We start from the raw sequence: 20,011 nt of genomic DNA, 5'->3' as shown, positions 1-20,011 counted from the left end.
ATATTTTTTAACTTCAACAAGTATTATTTCCTTCTGAAGATATGCAGTGATCTTCCTTTTAAGTGTTAATCTGTTTTTATGGTTTGTCATTAACTGATGAAATGAAGGAGTGGATAAATGAAAATCAAAGTCTCTAAATTTCTTCTTACTCCAGACTTTTCCCTATCTTCTCTAGCCAAATCGCTAAACCTATCAACAAAAAATTTAAAACGTGAATGACTGGTGTTCATGCTTTAGCTTCTGGTGTTCATTCTTTAGCTTCTGGTGGTGGTATAAATGAGAAGCTAAATGGACCAAACACATATAATAGGAGAAACAAGAAAAACTAGTTTTTCTTCAAGGATTTTTAACTTATTTGGGGGTTGGCATGACTTCTCCAGAGACGACTGACTCTGGAGATGCTCTGACTCAGATGTTCTAAACTCACTTGGAAATCTGGGGTGAAACAGGGTATAGAGGTATGCCCTGAGGCATTCTAACTGAACTCAGTCTGTTATTGTATTATAGATAGGCTTCTTACAAGAACAGCTAAATTTTGCCTTGTGTAGTATCTATGATGCTATAAAATATACAGTTGTCTTTGATTCAGTTCAAAAGGTCTAAAACTTTGCTAACATGGCCTTTTCCTTGGAAGGAGGAATGTTCAGGTGTTTTAAAAAGTATGATTGGGACACTTCCTTGGTGGCGCAGTGGTTAAGAATCCACCTGCCAATGCAGGGGACACGGGTTGGAGCCCTGGTTTGGGAAGATCCTACATGCTGCGGAGCAACTAAGCCTGTGCGCCACAACTACTGAGCCTGCGTGCCACAGCTGCTGAAGCCCAAGTGCCTGGAGCCCGTGCTCCAAAACGAGAGAAGCCACTGCTATGAAAAGGCCACGCACCGCAATGAAGAGTAGCCCCCGCTCGCTGCAACTAGAGAAAGCCCACATGCAGCAATGAAGACCCAACACAGCCAAAACTAAACTAAAAAAAAAAAAAAAAAAAAAGCATGATCACTGTTGGGTGGGGAAAAATGGAAACAATGAGAAACTAAAAATGTCTATGATATGGTCACTGCTTTAAAAAAAACTTAAACTGGGAAAACAAGCCTTTAAACTTATATGCAAGGCTCAATAATATGAATTAAATAGCAAAAAGTATCTAACAGCAGAGTAGGGGGAAGAACAAAGATCAACCAAGTCCAGAGTTAGTAAGATTTACTGGAAGGGGTGAGATTTAAGATTGGTCTTGAAGGATGAAAGAAGAGAAAAAAGCATTTAGGCAAGGAAAATAGCAGATGCTAAAATGTGACAGTGGGAATGGTCATGGTCTTCTCAGAGGACCATGATAACGTTAGCATTACTGAAACAAACTTATTCTTGAGTTTCAAGAAAACTTCTAGAATCAGTTCTGATGATGATGTTAGTTTCCTCCTATTATATGACCACCTCCAACCCCACAAAGGTTCTTCTATTCTCCCTTTACTAGAAAAGCAAGAGAGAGAGAAAGAGAGAAAAGGGAGGGAGGGAGGAAGGGAGAAAAGGACAGGGAAGGATGGAAGAGGTGGGAAGAGAGGAGGGAGGGGGAAAAAAAAAAGAAAAAGGGAGAGGGAGAGAGGGAGGGAAAGAAGAGAAAGAGAGAACAACTGTACTCAAAATTACACAAAAAAGAAACAAAAAGCAGAGGTTGCCAATTTTTTTTTTTTTTTCAGGTAGAGAACAAAGTGGGTTTCTGCAGGCAGAGTATGAACACATTCTGTGTTATATGATCCCCATATGCCAGGAATGTCATTAATTAGACAGAAATGAATGACCAGAGACTTGCCAAATGCAGCTCAGGAGATCAAGGGCTACATACTCACACATTTTCACCTATGCTCTGGAATCCTTGGCATAGCTACACCGTGTGTATAGGTTTTGTCAGGAGCTTGACAGGAGCCTGAATTAATACTAGGTTTTTAGTAGACCACTGGCTCCTGGCATTTTTGTTACCAAAAGATGGTCTCATAAATATACAATTTCTTTCAGGTGGACACTGAAGAGAAAGATATTTGATCAGTGGCATGAGCTGAGGGAAAAGCCAACATAAAGCTTTATTGGGGCTCCTTGAAAAGTTTGCAGAAAAGGTTTACTGGGAGGTGACTGGAAGGAATGAAGATGTTCATGATAACAGTAAGTGCTCCATAAACATGATCTATTCTATGTGCCTACTACTATGCTAAACACGCTGTGTGCACGATCTCATGTAATCCTTACAACCCTGAGATCAACCTCCACATGTTATAGATGAGGAAACTGGGGTTCAAGAGAGGTTACATAACCTGCCCAAATTCACATGTGATATTGACCTAATGGAACATAATGGTCTGAATCTATTATAACAAAGGCAGAATTTGTTTCAAAAGATATAATTACTATAGTATGTATTTCTTCAGCATTTTCCTCTCCACCATTTTCTTTGATAAGATTATAATGAAAAGGCATAAAAGAAATAATCTCTATTTCCTTTGTAAATTTTATCAAAAAGTAAGCATTGGGGAGAATATTTCTGAATAGTCAAAGAAGGAGGAATGGAGGCATGGTATTCGAAGGTAAAGATTTCTAGGGACACTAAGGGAAAGTGGTAAAACAGTCAAGATAATTCTGTTCTTTAAAATGGTTCATCTTGTCTTTTTAACTATGAAAGGACACATGCAAAAATAAAAATTTATAAGTAAAGAGATTTTAGCATTTCTTATCTTCTCTCATTTATTTGTCATGCTGTGGCTATAAGATTACAAGTTCCAAGGATCTTTACTTACTATATGACTTGGCCTTCTTGTCATTCCTTGAATAAGCCAAGTGTGTTCCTGTCACAGAGTCTTCACAATGCTTGTTCCCTCCACCTGGAATTTATGGCAGACTTCTCAACACGCATGGCTCTGGTTCAGCTATCAGATCCTCAGATTGACCCTTCCTGACTAACCTATTTAAAATGTTTCTCCTTGTTCCCTGCCCACAACTCACAATCTTCCTCACACTCTATTTCAATAGCCTGCTTTTTTCTCTTCACAGCACTTAACACTTTCTGAAGTTCTTTATGAATTCATTTTTGTTATGCATTTTTGTTTTATTTACATATTTATGCATAAAATTTTATGTTTTAGTCATTACTATTTTTCTAGTACTTATAAAAAGTAGTTGGCACAAAAAAAAAAAGTAGTTGGCACATAGTATGCACTTGGTAAACATTTGTTGAGTGAATGAATGACCACTATATCCATCAATGGGAAGGGGACAATCCTAAAGGAGATACGTTTGGTGATGCTTCACAATGTAGCAAGTGCTTACACATACTTCAGTAATCAATATCCCACAGGAGGTTATTCTGCATAACAACTAGTTATATTAAAAAACCTATAAACCAGGGAATTCTGTTTGCTATCAGAAGTCTTATTTGCTTGAAGGCCCTCAGCTCAATTTAAATTCTTGGCATGGTTGTGTGCCCAGTTACTGCTCAAATTCCTTTCAAAGCACTGGTAAGAAGGTCAGTAGAATGCAGAAGAGTAACAAAATGTGTTATTTCAAAGAGTTTTGGAGTTTTTATTGCCATTTCCAACAGACAGTAAAGTTCTTGCTTTCATTTGCCAGAAATGTCCCTGAAAAAAGTGAAGTTTTTATTTCTGCTTTTCGGACTAGTACAAATTTGCTGCCCTGAATAGCTACAAGATAACATCATGTGCTAGAGACTGAATATTTGTGTTCCCCCAAAATTTGTATGCTGAAACCTATTCCCTCAATGTGGTAGTGTTAGAAGCTGGGGCCTTTGGGAGATGTTTAGGTCATGAGGGCAGAGCTCTCATGAATGGGATTAGTACCCTTATAAAGGAAACCCCAGAAAAATCCCTCACACCTCTTGCCCATGTGAAGACCGAGAAAAGACAGCCATCTGAGCCAAGAAGCAGGTTCTCACCAGACACCAAATCTGCTGATAACTTGACCTTGGACTTCCCAGTCTCTAGAACTGTGAGAAATAAATTTCTGTTGTTTATAAGCCACCTAGTGTATGCTGTTTTGTTTTAACAGCCCAAACAGACTAAGACACCATAGCTAACAAATGAAAACCAGCCGGTTAGAGCAGGTAATTTTTTTTTGTTTATAACCAAGAGTTAATTTTGAATTTTCTGAGTACTCAAGGAGAGAATGGCATCCAGGACTGAGAATTCAATCTCACACTCTTGGATGTTCATATATTTCCTTTGTTGATTTATCTAGGAATTTGGAACGTGCCCATCATGGGTTCCATCCCATTCCAGTTTCACTGGCCTGATGTTATACTGAAGAATTAGCAGCCTGAATCTGTCTCTTGCCGCTCAATCTCCCACTACTGGGCTTGGCAAACCCATTATTTTTGGATTTGGCAGAAGATACAGGTAGCAAATGGTTAACCTTAAGCTGAGAAGCAACTATGTTTCAAAAATAATTACTGGCATTTTTGCTGCCAAATGATTTTTTTGTATGTTTTCATTTACAAAATAAGGCTTAGGTAACAAATATCAATAAGTCCTATGTTGGAATTGACAAAGAGAACCCAGCTCCTTCCAGTATCTCCAATGGCAGTCTTGACGTTTTTGGTTAAATTGATGACTGAAGGATTTTCCTACTGTCTTTTCTTTTCAACCAGAGGCAGAGACTACAGTTCACAATGACTTCCATCCAGATTTCTGCTCTTAATTCATCAAGGAGTTCTGTTTCATTTTTAGGATATCACACATTGTTTCAAACCTTTTTTCACTATGGGAAATGAAAACAGATGTCGAGTTCCTTGGACATATCTGGTGGAAAAGAACCCCGCTCTTGGTGTAGTCTCCAGTCACAAGAGCCCTTCCTAACTGACTGCTCATTACTAATCATTGTATTTTGTGGATTACTGTGCAAATGTATATCCCATTATGTATTCATTAATTGATAATTTTTAAAGATTTATAAGTTGTATGTTTATCTTGGAAACATTTGTAGCAATTTAACTTTAAAAACTTGCATTGTGGTTCATTTACCTGAAAAGGATGTCTTAAGTAAAACATAGTGTTCAATGTTTCATATGAAATTCTTTCAGGGAAACTTTCGGCCCTTTATCATCATTCCAGGGCAGGTGTAAAGTGAGAAAGCTGATAGAATCAGCACAGAGGACAACATTTAGTGAACTACACAAAGGCAAACAATATGGTAAAGAGACCCTTAATAAACCCAACGTTATCAGGACTGCAGTAGAATATAGAAAATGGCAGTGCAAGAATGCATCTTTGAACAGCTATGCAAAGCCTTTCAGATCACCCAAGTGTAACAGAAGTCTCATCTCCAGCTTCCGTCGTTACTAAAGTTGACAAATCCTGGCTTGCCACCCTCCCTTCCTTTTTCTGTTTTAAGTAGCTGGTATTTTTTTAATAGAATATAAAAACAAATATTAACAGAAAGAAAGAATATCAACAAGATGTGGTAACATCCAAGAGGTACCTATATTAGCAGAAAACGGTAAGTAAAATGAATAAAAGGCCAAATTATGGTCCTTATCCTTTAAGTATTTTTATCCTCATTCTATAAGAATGTATGCAAGAAATTATCATTATAAATTATGACTTATTTTTAAACTTTATTAAATGTTTTCATTAAAAAGTTAGTATGTACAATATTACTGATGATTAAAATAAGTACACTAACATTCATACAACCAAGTGAGGATTTTCCCTTACAGTGGGGAAAATTACATATCTATTCCACTGATAAATGTACTATATACATTTTTTTGTTTTCTAGCAAATTTCTTCTGGAATTGCCTTGAGTATCAGTTTCAGAAGCCACAGACAAAATCCACCTAACTACTATTAAAATTCATCTTTTTTGTTATATAACTAAAAATCTCCCACCTTTGTCACTAGATTTATTTCCAAATGACTCTTGATTGTTTCAAAAACAAAGATACTCTCAATTCAAAAGCTTTAGAAGTTAGTATGCATGTGTCATTAGGGACCTTATGATATCTCTTGCATCCATCTTTTCTTTTTCATTCCCTCAGTCAATGTCCCAGTCCAAGCCCTCATTTCTCCTTCCAAGACCTCTCTCTTTTAACTAATGTCTTTCTGATGATCAATTATGCACAGTACTACCAAGATCATCTTCTCAAAGCATAACTCCTATCTTTTTGCCCTCTTGCTCAAAAACTTTCAGTGGCTTCCAGGGAAGATTCTCCACTCTCTCACCTTCTAACACTTACATAGTACTTGCTATGTGCCCAGCATTATTCTAGGTGGTTACACATATTATTCTTCAAATCAACCCTGTAAGGTAGGTAAAAATATTATCCCCATTTTACAGATGAGGAACCAAGACACAGAGTTCAAATCACCTGTCAAAGAACGCAGATAATATGTTTCACTACAAAGATTTTTACCCAGGGATTCTGGCTCCAGAGATCTATCTCCCTGTTTTTTTTCCTAGCTTAACTACTATTCATCATTCTCTGACCAAACCAAATGCTTTTCTGCTTTTGGGTCTTGGTTACAGTTTTCTCTGTGCCTGCTGTCCACATCCATCAAGTTCCATCTGAGATGCTATCTCTTCCGTGGAACTCACTCAGATACTTCTTCTACAAATAGAATTTGTACATACATTTTAATTTGTACATACATTGCTAAATTATAACTCTTGGAGGAGTGGAACCATTTCTTATTTTTCACTGTCCCCTTTCAGCACTCAGTTACTAACAGATGGAAGATTGGCAGACAATTGCTATAATTAAAAATAAATGAACTACTGATGGGTGAAATCATGATGATAAATAAATTAATAAATAAATAAACACACACACACACACACACACACACACACACCCCATAGGCAGTCAGTACATGTTAACTGATATGAAAAGATGAGTGTATTCAAAAGACTGTACTGCAGGCTCTGAAGGCAATTCCAGAACTGTTTTGGACATTGATGTAATAAAAATACAGCATCCCAAAAGAATAACTGTAAAAAAACAACATATTTTATGGAGTCACTCAACTATTATTATTTATTGAGCACCAACTACATGCCAAGCACAAGAGATATGAAAATACAAAAAAAAAAAAAACTTCTAGTGGGTTACACACACACACTCACATTCACAATCCATCTAGTCTCCTCAAATTCTTGAGGAATGATGTCTTAATGACGAAATATAATTGAGAATATTCCTGTGCCATGAAGTCTCTAAAAAACTTACCAACAGGGCACAGGTCTCTCTTCAGTGGAGATAATCAGGAGGAACCCAAAGAAAAAGTTCTAAAAACAATGAGATATAATTCATACACTCCCAGGGACTTGCATGAAGAAAAGGTCTATGATTCATGTATTTTAACATGTAATAACTATTATGTATAGAATTTCTGGGAATTTGAGATTCTTGGGTAGGAGATGCTACAGTAGTTCAAAGTATGATGAAGATGATAGCTTTGCCATCAAAATACAGCTTATATATATATATATATATGTATATATATATATATATATATATATATATATATATATACATATATATATGGGTATGTTTGAAGCTGTGTATTTCCTAGATCTTTACATGATAATATCCTCAAAAGAGAAGTCTAGGACATTGAGAACTGCAGATTTGTCTCCTTTATTTCCAGATGTCTGCTTCTATTTTGTGCCACTCTTCCTCTTATTCCTATGGAATAAACTCAAGCAAAATGTTCCTTTTCCTTAAGTTTTCGTTTATTTAATTAAGATGATTTTCTACATGATTGATTATAAAGGCCATAATTATACTATCAAATTCCTGTCAAAATAAAAATTTAATGTAAAATGTTAACACTTGCCAGTGTTTAAATCTAAAACATAATAATAAAAAAGAAAACTCTGGGGGGCTTCCCTGGTGGCGCAGTGGTTGAGAATCTACCTGCCAATGCAGGGGACACGGGTTCGAGCCCTGGTCTGGGAAGATCCCACATGCCGCGGAGCAACTGGTCCCGTGAGCCACAACTGCTGAGCCTGCGTGTCTGGAGCCTGTGCCCCGCAACGGGAGGGGCCGCGATAGTGAAAGGCCCACGCACCACGATGAAGAGCGGCCCCTGCACCACGATGAAGAGTAGCCCCCGTTTGCTGCAACTAGAGAAAGCCCTCGCACGAAACAAAGACCCAACACAGCCAAAAATAAATAAAAATAAATAAAGTAGCTATTAAAAACAAAAAAACAAAAAAACTCTGTGTATGAATAAGGCGAATTTATTCAGGCTATTTATTTCCGCTGGAGTGCAAAAGAAAGTTATGGCTACCTTATTATTTACTATCACACACTACTGTAAAGAGAAAACGTTTATAAGTTGTTAGAAATAGCAGATGGCTGTGCCAAACTAAGATCCTTTCTGACATGTTTATAAAGGGCATCAGCTATTATGAAACCAGGAAGGACAGTATGACAAGAGAAGAATATAGCCCAAGCGAGGTACACACTAGCAGGTAATATTTATAGTTAAAATGTTTGGGAAAAACAGAATCAGAGGATCATGGGGCTAGAAGGGGATTCATTAGAATCTTCCCAAGGGGTGAGAGACAAGATGGCAGAGTACAAGGACTTGAGCTCACCTCCTCTCACAAAAACACCAAAATCACAGCTAACTGCTGAAGAACCATTGACAAAAAAAGACTGGAACCTACCATAAAAACATATTCTACATCTAAAGACAAAGAAGAAGCCACAACAAGATGGTAGGAGCGGTGCTTTCACAATATAATCAAAACCCATACCTGACAGCTGGGCGACCCACAAACTGGAAAATAATTATATCACAGAGGATCTCCCACCAGACTGAGAGTTCTGAGACCCATGTGAGGCTACCCAGCCTGGGGGTCTGGCATTGAGAAGAAGAGTCCCCAGACCATTTGCCTTTGAGGCCAGTAGGGCTCGAGTGCAAGAGCTCCATAGGACTGGGGAAAACAGAGACTCCAGGGTGCGCACAAGGTCTCACGTGTACTGAGAGGGTGTGGAGAAAAGGGAACCCTCCTACATTGTTGGTGGGAATGTAAACTGGTACAGCCACTATGCAGAACAGTATGGAGGTTCCTTAAGAAACTAAAAATAGAGCTACCATATGACCCAGCAATCCCACTCCTGGGCATATGTCTGGAAAAAAAACATGGTTCAAAAGGATATATGCACCCCAAAGTTCACTGCAGTGCTGTTTACAATAGCCAAGACATGAAAGCAACCTAAATGTTCATCTACAGAGTAATGGATAAAGAAGATATGGTAAATATATACAAGGGAATATTACTCAGCCATAAAAAAAGAATGAAATAATGCCATTTGCAGCAACATGGATGGACCTAGAGATTATCATACTAAGTGAAGTCAGACAGAGAAAGACAAATAACATATGATATCACTTATATGTGGAATCTTAAAAAATGATACAAAGGAATTTACAGAACAGACTCACAGACTTCAAAAACAAACTTATGGTTACCAAAGGGGAAAGGTTGCGGGGGAGGGATAAATTAGGAGCTTGGGATTAACATATACACACGACTATATATAAAACAGATCATCTACAAGGACCTACTGTATAGCACAGGGAACTCTACTCAATATTCTGTAATAACTTACATGGGAAAAGAATCTGAAAAAGAATGTATATATGTATATGTATAACTGAATCACTTTGCTGTACACCAGTAACTAACACAACATTGGAAACCAACTATACTCCAATATGAAATAAAAATTAAATTAAAAATTTAAAAAATAACCTTTTCATTATGCATAGGAAAACAAAGAATCTTCTCTTTTCTTTGGGAACACATGTACACAGCTATTCTAGGTAAATTAAGAATATTCTTTGTGTCTAGCCTCTCTTAGGGTTGGAGATTCTATCATTCTCTTTGGTTATCCATATTGTATTTATGCAACATTTAAGTCTATTTCTCTTTTTCTGTCCTGAAGATGCACAAGAACGGGCAACCATCCTTTCTGTAACAAGAGCCTTCCTGTACCTGAAGATAATGCTTAATCACTCATCAGCTTTATTGTCTCAAGAACCAAAAAAAATTCACTTTTTTAAAGTTGTTAGAGGATATGGTTTAATGTTGACCCACATATAACATCCAAAAACCTGAAGGAAGTGAGGGAAGAGGAAAGGAATAATCAAAAAGAAAGGAACAGCAGGCCAGATAAAATAGGAAATAAAGGCTAAAAGGAGAGAAGAAAGAAAACATCCTTGACAGACTTCAAAAATAATATCTGAGTGCTTATCATATGCAAGGCACTATGTAGAGGGCTTTATACAATTGTCGTATAGCTAACACTTAACTGAATGTGTACCTCGTGTCAGGCATCATTCTACATGCTTTCCATATATGAGCTCACATAATCTTCACAATATCCCAAGGGTAAGATATTCCCGTATTTCAGATAAGGAACTAAAACACAGGCTCATAATTCCTTCATATTCTTGGTGTGTTCTATGAAGGACATCATTATTTCTATTTTATAGATGTGAAAACTGAGTATCACATTAAATAACATGCCCATGATCAAAAGAGCTGGTAAGTGATAGAGCTGGGTTTTTTACCAAGAATTCTCTGATTCCAAAGTACCTACATGTCTAACTTAAGAGAAGAAAGAAAATAGTAATAACAATAAGCACAAGAGAGTATATCACATGCCTGGCACTATTCAAAGAGTTGGGGAAATGGGACTCAAACCCAGAAGTCCAGTCCCAGAGCTATGCTCTTCCCACAACATTATACTGCCTCTTGTAATTAAAATATATAATGGGAGCAACTGTTTGGGATCACGAAAAATAAGAATGGTCTAGTAGGTAAATATACACTGTTACTACTATATAACTAATATTTCTTGAACACTTACTAAATACTTCTGGTAGACATTGTAACATGCCACCCAGATCCCCCTCAGGAATGAAGGACTTATTTCACCAGTTGATGGGAGTCCTAAAAGAAGACAGCCCTCAACTGCCAGCTCTCACTGAAAAAACTTACCTGTGGGGTTGGCTGAGGTCTTTGTTGGGATGCAGTACAGCTCATTTCCCACAGGTGTTGATCCAAAATGCACTTCCTAATAAATAATAAACATCCTGAATGTTAAGTTTGACCTGAGAGTTTGCTTCCCTAGGAACCCAACCTGAAACAACATTTTACAGAATCTCTTTTAATTCTCACCATCCTATGAATCAGGTGCTATTATCTTTGTATACTCATTTTACAAATGAAGACACTAAGGCCTAAATTTCCCAAGGTCATAGAGCTGGTCAAGGATGGAAAAGAATTGGAACAGAGAATGTATAATTCTGGAGGCTGTACCCTCAACTTCTACATGACTGTATATATAGAGACAGGCTCTATATACAGGCTATATATATAAAATCTCTCTCTCTCTCTCTCTCTATATATATATACAGACTGTATATATTGAGACTTGTCATTAGTTCAACATGGATTTAATACCGAGGGGAAAGAGGCACTCTGAGTACTCTCAAATCTTGAGGGAAAAGAAATTTAACATTTATGTGTAAAGCATAGGTAAGAATAATGTTCGTAGTTGGAATGACTGAAATGTAAACCAGGTGCCCTGAAAAGGAAGACTGGTCAAGAAAATAGTCAAACAATTTTTACCTCTGTGCCTTCTACAATTTATTTCTTAAGGAGAGAGAGCTAAGGACCAAAAAAAGTTCCCATATGAAAGAGAGGAAAATGTTCAATTAAAGATATACCTTATATATTATCTTAAATTCAAAGAGAAAAGGCTTCACTCTCCAATATGCAATGTTTATCATCTGATACATCTATCTAGCATCTTTCCTCATGAGAGAAGTTGAAAACATAAAATGCCAGCATATGACCCGGACTTCAATGAAAAGTTACAGGGTATGATATCTGTTCACAGTATTCTAAAAGATATGGGGCAGTGTTAAAAGATGGGGTGGGGAGAGAGGAGTTGAGGTGGCATAGAGCCATAGCTTTTGCCTGAGTTATGCTATTCAATCATAGATTTTCTCCAATGTTTTAAATTCCAAGTACTATTAGCCATCTTAACTTTTTCACTTTTTCCAGGACAGATAAGATTGAAAACATAAATCCCTTGACTCATACGTAAGCTTAAATTGTGTAGAATCCACTTTTTAAAATTACACTTTTTTATGGGCATGGATAATTCCCCGTATTTCCAATGGAGAGAAGGGAAAAATTACAACTAAAAAAAAATTCAGTATTAAATTTATCCTCTCAGTGCTCATGTGTCCTGGGTGCATCTTTGATTTCACTCAAAACCTAAAGTAAATCTAAAACACACCCAGAACATAAGAGGGCCTGAAAAACCAAGTTCAGAGAAAATGGGATGCAGTTAGCAAAGATTACATGCATCAGTGAACTGTAGTAAATTGAACACTTTTAAATGCCAGAGGTTTTCTCTGTGAAACTAGGGGGTTTGAAAGGAAAATCAATAATGTTGGGAAAGAGAAACCCTCTTTACACATCTCTAATTAGTCATAGCAGAATCTGGTAGATTTCCATATTACAACTGGATCAAACTTGTGAAATTGGTTTTGATCCCAGACTCATTCAGTACCTCTTCCAGAAGAAGCTCCACTCAAGACAATCAAAGGCTTTTCAACCTTGAATGATCCCCAACATCACTGTTTTAGTGTGCATCCATGCTATATTATGTTCAGTGTCTGTGTAATGTTGCCTCCAGCAAATCTCCCTGGAATTACCCTAAAAAAGCTCCATTTATAAGAACAGGCAAAGAATCTTCAAACTGGTCGGCTTCAACTTTAGCTTGAGCCTTCAAAATCTATATTGTAAGTGAAACCAGGCATAAAGAGGCACAGTTCTTCAGATCTTTCATTTTTTAAATAAATCGAATAAATATTGGCCATATTGTTTATATTAGGGCACGAACCCCTCTGTAAAGCCACTGCTTAAGTCTAATAATGAAATAGGTAAAGGGTTTCTGTATTTTTCTGAATAATCAATATCAAAGCTGCTGATGCAAATTTATTTGAACCCCAGGGAGCACATCCTTTGAAGTTCTGGGAAATTTTTAAATATAGTGTGCAAATCAATAAGTGGACAAAAACATCTCTGTCAATGTGTTCATTTTTATTTGGAGAGGAAATATATCTTTAAATGTAATCTCTTTCTCACTCCCTCTATGAACCCTTTCCCCAAATCATTTCTTTTACAAAAGAAACTCATGACTGTCAGCTGAACATAAAACATTCTTTTTGGCCATAATTAGAAGTGGTGTAGTGTCACCTCTCTGAAAAGGATGACTCCTCAAGCCTGAAAGACAGTCTGCCTGTTTCTACTCTTTTGTAATACTCTCATGCTTTTCTCTTTTCCCATCATTTCACATCCAGTTTTGGAGCCTTAGCTAACTGGTATGGTTTGAGGGCATTTTCAGAAGGGATTCTACCAGTCTGGTTTGGTGGTATGTGCTGTTTTGAATGGGATGCATCTATGAGATTAAAAATATATTTTTTCATTACTGCCTATTTTCACAGTCCACTAAGCAAAAACACAGAACAATTCCCCCCCCCCCCCATTCTCCCTTTCTCCTCTTTTTTCCCCTGTGGAGTTCAAATTAAAGAAAGGTGAAAATTGAAGCTGCTGTAGGCAAGGCGATTGCAACATGCATATTTGATTTTTATGATGGATCTAAATTGCTGAATAAGGCCATGGAACAAAGGGAGACTGCAGCTTCCTGCCCATCACACGCAGCCACTGAATGCAGAACAAAAGCTTCGGCCATTAAGGGCTCAGCAGGGAGACACATTATATAAATGACTTTGTCTTTCTTGCCCCCTCCCCCCACCACTGGGTGCACTGGACAGGGATGGGTGTGTGTGTGTGTGTGTGTGTGTGTGTGTGTGTGTGTGTGTGTGTGTGTGTGTGTGTGTGTGTGTGTGTGTGTGTTATTTGCCAGGGCAGCAGATAAGAAATCCTGGAAGCAGCAATGGGAATAGAAAAGGTACAGCGTATTATGACTCAAAAAAGCCATGCTTTACTCACTGGACCAGTGTAGCTCTGAGCACTGTTGGTCAGAGCACCACCAAAGATAACCACTTCTCTGAGAAACTTGGTGTCTTTTCAGAACAACCTGTAGCTTTTCTCTTAACTATTTCATTTCTTTCATCAGGAATGATGAAGCATAAAGAAAAACACTTGGAAAAAATATGAAAGCCTAGAATTCCAAGGTAATTGCCAGACCTGCTTAAAGAACAAACTGACATAGTTCATTGCAGCACTAATTTCGTAAGAAGCTACTACTTTTAATTCTTCCTTCCAGACTCACAGTTTTTCTTTTGGCAGTAAAAGAGAACTATGTATCAATAAAAATCATAAGCCATCACATAGCTGAGTCAACCTGTTTTTAAGAGGCCTCCTGTGGTGGTGACCTGAGTAGGTGCTACTGTTTTTCCTGGCTCGAAACACCAGCAAACCTATACATACACATTTAACAATCTTTGCATAGAATTGGTTTTGTAGGATTTTAGTGTGCTCCACAGAGGTGAATTATTTTATTATTTCTAATATCACTGTGAAAGGTAGGGATTAGGACAGATTCTCTTTGCAGGTTCTAGGTTAAAGAACAGAGTGATTAAGTACATTGAAGGTGACACACTGAGTTGGAGGCAGGCTAAGAGTGAAACCCAGGTCACTGGATGCTCACTTCAGGCCTAAGTATCACTGTATGTTTCATGAGCTCAGTGGTAAGTTTCTATTTCTTAGTACAATTCAGAAGTTATACTAAGATGTTCCGACAGTCCTCCAACTCTCTTATATAGTAGAGAAAACAGTCCCACTGTGGACCAAAGTAACTGAAAGTCAGTGTCAGGTGCTGCAGAACTAGAACTGAGGGTTCTTGGTAAGACTGAATCCCAAAGACAAACTCAACATAAGGGCATATACATCCTTAAGTAACCTAATGATGATGGAATTGTGTAAAGCAATTGTGTAAGCAAAATGCCATTCGTCATATACATTACTACTCTGTCTCAAAATGGGCAATTCATTTAAAATAAAGTAGACTCTTATCACTTATATGAAAGCTGAGGGACAGACAGTGGGTTATTACTGTAGAGTAATTCAGTTCTGAGCTACAGAGGTCACCAAGCTACCTTTTTACAAATTCTTTTGGGTCTTGCTCTAAGATGGTTAAATTCCTTATTATTGGGTAGGAAAAGGTCTCTCAATAAAGACTGCTTAATGGATTAGGATAGTATTGAGACTTACACTTCTGATAGTTTCAAGGAAATGGAATGAATAAACAGTTAAGGGGAGTCCCTAACACTACACGGCCAGAGGTGGGGGGTGATAGTATGGATAAATAAGCAGACGGATCAGTTTAGCAGAGAAGAGACTGCTGAATAGTTATCCATTTCTTTATTCATTTATTCAGTTATCAAATATTCATTAACGGCCTACTATGATTCTATGTGCTGTGGAATCAGTGTGAGTAAGACACGGTTCCTGCCCTAAATAATAATCTTATATGTGGTTAGGGATTGTGGTAAAGATATTAAATAGTTATATAAATATCTACATAGATTAACATATGGCAAGATATGAAGAGGAAGAGCAGTGCTCTATGAGAATGTTAACTGGGAGGACCTACCTCATCGGCGGGGGTCAGGGATGGCTTTAATGAAAATGAGACATTTAAGCTGAGGCAGGAAAGAAAAAGTCAGATATGCTCTAATTTCATACATTTCACCTTCTGAGGTATAATACATCTCAAGATATCAATTTAAAATGAGAGTCAAGGAAATGATGTATTTCTTTAGGTTTTCATATACCTTCACTTCTCATTTATCCTATCAAAAAAGAAAACTTCATTACTTTGCTTAAAAGTAAAACAAAATACAAATTTGGCTATAGGCCTCTGGCAATTTAAATTTATTTCAGAGTAAGAGCCAAAGGCCAGAAGGCTTTAGCTGCACTATACAATATGGTAGCCATACATGACTATTTCAATTTAATTTAACTTAATTTAAAATTAAGTTCTCCAGCTACATTAGCCACACTTCCAGTGTTCAACAGCCACTATACTGGACATCATTGCAGCTAGAGGCTATTAAAATTAAAATTAAATTAAACTAAGCACTGAGTTCCTCAATTGTACTAGCTATATTTTGAGTGCTCAATTTCAAGTGAATAGTGGCTATCAGTGGACAGCAGATACAGAACATTTCTATCACTGCAGAAACTGCTATTGAGCAGCATTACAAGACTATGTGGCACTTTGTTGACTCTCTAGTCTCATTTTCTACCATCCCTGTTTACACTACCCTAGCCATGCTGGAATCCTTGCTGATCCTTCAGTATACCAGGTATGATCCTGCCTCAGGACTTCTGCATAGCTTAGAAGGTCCTACCTTCCTCTCCAGCCACATCTTATATAACAGTCTCCAGCTGCTTTCTGTATCCTTAGCCATGCCAGTTTTCTTTCTATATCCCTCATTTTCCAGGTCTCCTTTATCTCAGGACTTTGCAAATATTATTACCTTTCCTTGGAAGGCTCCTCCTTCCTTACTTTACCTTTCCTTCAAATATCAGCTTACTTATTTCATCAAGAAAGCCTTTTCTGACTAGGTCAAATTCTCTTCTTACAAACTCACATCCTTCTCTTGCATCGTGCTTATTACAGTTGCAGGTTTACTTTTATTTATGTCATTTTTAATTCATGTCACACACTTCATATCCACTGAGAGTTCCATGAGAGCAGGGACCATGTCTGTTTTTGATCACTGTTGTATTCTCAAAAGGTAGCAGAATGTATGGAACAAAACAGGAGTGTAATAAAAATCTATGATTGAATTATCAATGAATGAATGCTTGGGGAAGAAATAGCCAATGGTCAGTTTAAAATATATATGCTGTCCTGCTTCTTCCATGCATGTCAAGTACCCAAATTTCAAAGTAAGAGTATAGACAGTGAACAAAAATGAATGATGGGGAATGTAATAATTTCAGAAGTATGAAGTACTTCTTTCAGATTGATAAAAAGTACTGCTCCCCCAAAGGATAACAGAATTAGTTTAGGTATAATTTGTATTCTTTTTGCTTATCTGAATTTTCTAATATTTCTCCGCCATCACATATTAGTGTTGTAAGGACGTTATTTTTTATTGCAACACCAAAAATTATTATACTCCAACGCATCAGAAAGCCAAAATACCTAGGAGGTACAGTGGTTAAAAAGAAGAGTACTTTTTTTTCCTGCCAGACAAACCAGAGATGAATTCCTCGTTCTGAATTTTGCTGGTTCTGTGACCTTAAGCATATCATCTCAACTCTCTGAACCTCGCCTTTCAAATGAAGATCATAATAGTATTCACAACACAGGGTGGTTGGGAAGATTTAATAAGATAATGGATATAAAACATTCAATAAATGGTAGCTTAAAATGTACATGCTGAAATGGCCATATTTAAAGTGTCATGGCTAACTAAGCAAAGATCTCAATAACTATTTTGTTTCTTAATTATTAATTAGAAAGTAAAAGATTTTAGGTCACAGATTCCAAGTTTGGCATTGCATACTGGATTTGCTCCCAAGTTATCTTTCTTTTGAATGTGACCGGTCCACATACTCTAGGAATTCAAGGTAATTCCAAGCAATTAAATTTATTCAACTTGTTCAACAAATATTTTTGTGTGCCTCCTGTATATCAGGCACTGGGTTATGGATGATATAGTTAGATAAAGATATTACTACATCTCTTTCAACGTAAATAACCTACATGATGCCTGGGTGAGCATCTAAGATGAAAATTTAGTTACCAACTGTCACAAACTATTTGCATTATACTGGTACGAAAGTATTTGAATAAATGATTTTTTAATGAGTGCTTTTTATAGATGTGTGAAAAGTACTTTTATAAGGATATTCTCTTAGCACTGTGTTTATACTATTGAATATTTAAGTGCCCAATAATTGTGGCTTAGTTACATAAGTGATAATAAATCCATATAATGGAATACTATGTAACTATTAAAAATGCAGTGGTAGAAATATATTCACTGGTATGGAAAGAAATTTATGACATGTCGGTAAATCTAAATGATATAGATTTTAAACTTTAAAAGGTTTCAAAGTTGCATGCTTAGTAAGAACCTATTTATATAAAAATTCCATAGTGTATGTCTATGTAAGCAAAAAGACTGAAAGGACAACATCAAAATGTTATCATTTTCTATATCAGTTGTTCACAAATGTGACTGCATATTAAAATCAACAGGGGAATTTAAAAAATAAACTGATGTAGGGACACAATTAGAAATTCTGATTTAATTGGTCCTCTAAGGGGCCCAGGTGTTGATATTTAAATTATGCATTCTAGGTGATTCCAATGTGCATCTAGGATTGAAAACACTTTTTCCTAAGTGGTGGACTATATTTTATTTTGGTATCTTTTTTTCTAAATTATATACATGAGCATTATAGATTACTTATGCAATGAAAAGTGATGTCACAAGCAGAACACTGTTAATATTACTATAGGTTGCCAAATAGTGAATTAGGATATATAGTAAGGTTCCTCATTTTTTAATTCCTGAATTTGGTTAGTTATGCCTTTTTCAAAAAAAACGATGAGTTTATGATGAGTCTTGCCTGGGAATAAACATCAATTTTAATTATATCAAGAAACAACTTTTGCCTTTGTTGATTTGTTGAATGTTTGTTCATTACTTTATTTTTTTTCTTCTAGCTTCTTTTGGTTTTAATTCTTGTTTTTACCTTCTTCAGATGGATACTTAGATCATGAGTTTTCAGTTTTTCTTCTTTTCTAATATATGCATCTAAAGCTAAAATTTTCCCTCTAAGAATGCTTTAGCTATACTCTTACAAGTTTTGATATGTAATATTTTCATTATTATTTATTTTAAAATATTCTCTATTTTTCCATTGTGATTTTTTCCCCTTGAGACATGGGATATTTAACAGTATATTTTAAAATCTCCAAATATATGAGACTTTTCTAATTACCTTTATGATATTCTTTTCTAGTCTAATTCCATAGTGATCTGAGAAAATACTGTACTGTTTCAATATTTTGACATTTTTTGATAATATCTTTGTGGCAGGACTACAAATTATTCTGTGTGCACTTAAAAATAATGGGTATTATAAGTCAGACAGAGGAATACAAATATCATATGATATCACTTATATGTAGAATCTAAAAAAATATACAAATGAACTTATTTACAAAACAGAAATAGACTCACAGAAATAGAAAACAAACTTACGGTTACCAAAGGGGAAAGGGAGGGAGAGGGATAAATTACGAGTTTGGAATTAACAGATAGACACTACTATACATAAAATAGATAAACAACAAGGACCTACTGTATAGCACAGGAAACTAATATTCAGTATCTTGTAATAACCTATGATAGAAAAGTATCTGAAAAAGAATATATATCTATATATATCTGAGTCACTTTGCTATATACCTGAAACTAATAAAACATTGTGAATCAACTATACTTCAATAAAAAAATATTTAATAATGGGTATTATGTAGCTGTCATACGCATTCTTAAGTTTTACATACAAGATAAATAAATCAAGTTTGTTAACTGAGCTGTTCAAATTTTCCTTCTATTAATTTTTGTCTGCATATTCTAAAAGTCATTGAGAATGGTGTGTTAAAATCTCCCACTGTAAAGAAAAAAAAAAAATCTCCCACTGTGATAATGAATTTCCATATTTCTCCTTCTGTCTTATAAATTTTTGTGTTCTATATTTTGAGGCTATGTTATTAGGTACATACCTATTTAGAATTATTTTAGCTTCCAGGTGAATTAAGTATTTTGTCAAGAAATGTCACTGTTTATAACTAACAACAATATTTTTAAATGACTTTATATGATCTTAATATAGCATTCACATATTTCTTTCGATTAGTGTTTAAATTATTTGGTACACTGTATTACTGACCCTAGTTCTTCACCCCTTCCAGTATCTACATCCT

At 36.1% G+C, this 20,011-nt stretch overlaps 1 long non-coding RNA gene across 4 annotated transcripts in view; it reads right to left on the bottom strand.

Annotated features, from left to right (window-relative positions):
- The window catches only part of LOC103006972 (uncharacterized), a 173,104-nt gene that overhangs the window by 95,686 nt on the left and 57,407 nt on the right, over positions 1–20,011 (bottom strand). For 3 of the 4 annotated variants that reach the window (XR_009006111.1, XR_009006114.1, XR_009006112.1), the window contains exon 2: positions 11,011–11,086. The exons of the other annotated variant lie outside the window; for it this stretch is intronic. This is a non-coding gene — a long non-coding RNA (uncharacterized LOC103006972). The remainder of the gene's footprint in view (positions 1–11,010; positions 11,087–20,011) is intronic. 4 annotated transcript variants of the gene reach the window in all.

This window comes from Balaenoptera acutorostrata, chromosome 19 (genome assembly GCF_949987535.1).
Source record: "Balaenoptera acutorostrata chromosome 19, mBalAcu1.1, whole genome shotgun sequence".
Classification (NCBI taxonomy): Eukaryota; Metazoa; Chordata; class Mammalia; order Artiodactyla; family Balaenopteridae; genus Balaenoptera; species Balaenoptera acutorostrata.
Note: the sequence above shows the minus strand (reverse complement) of the source record. Positions and strands in the feature narration are given on the sequence as shown.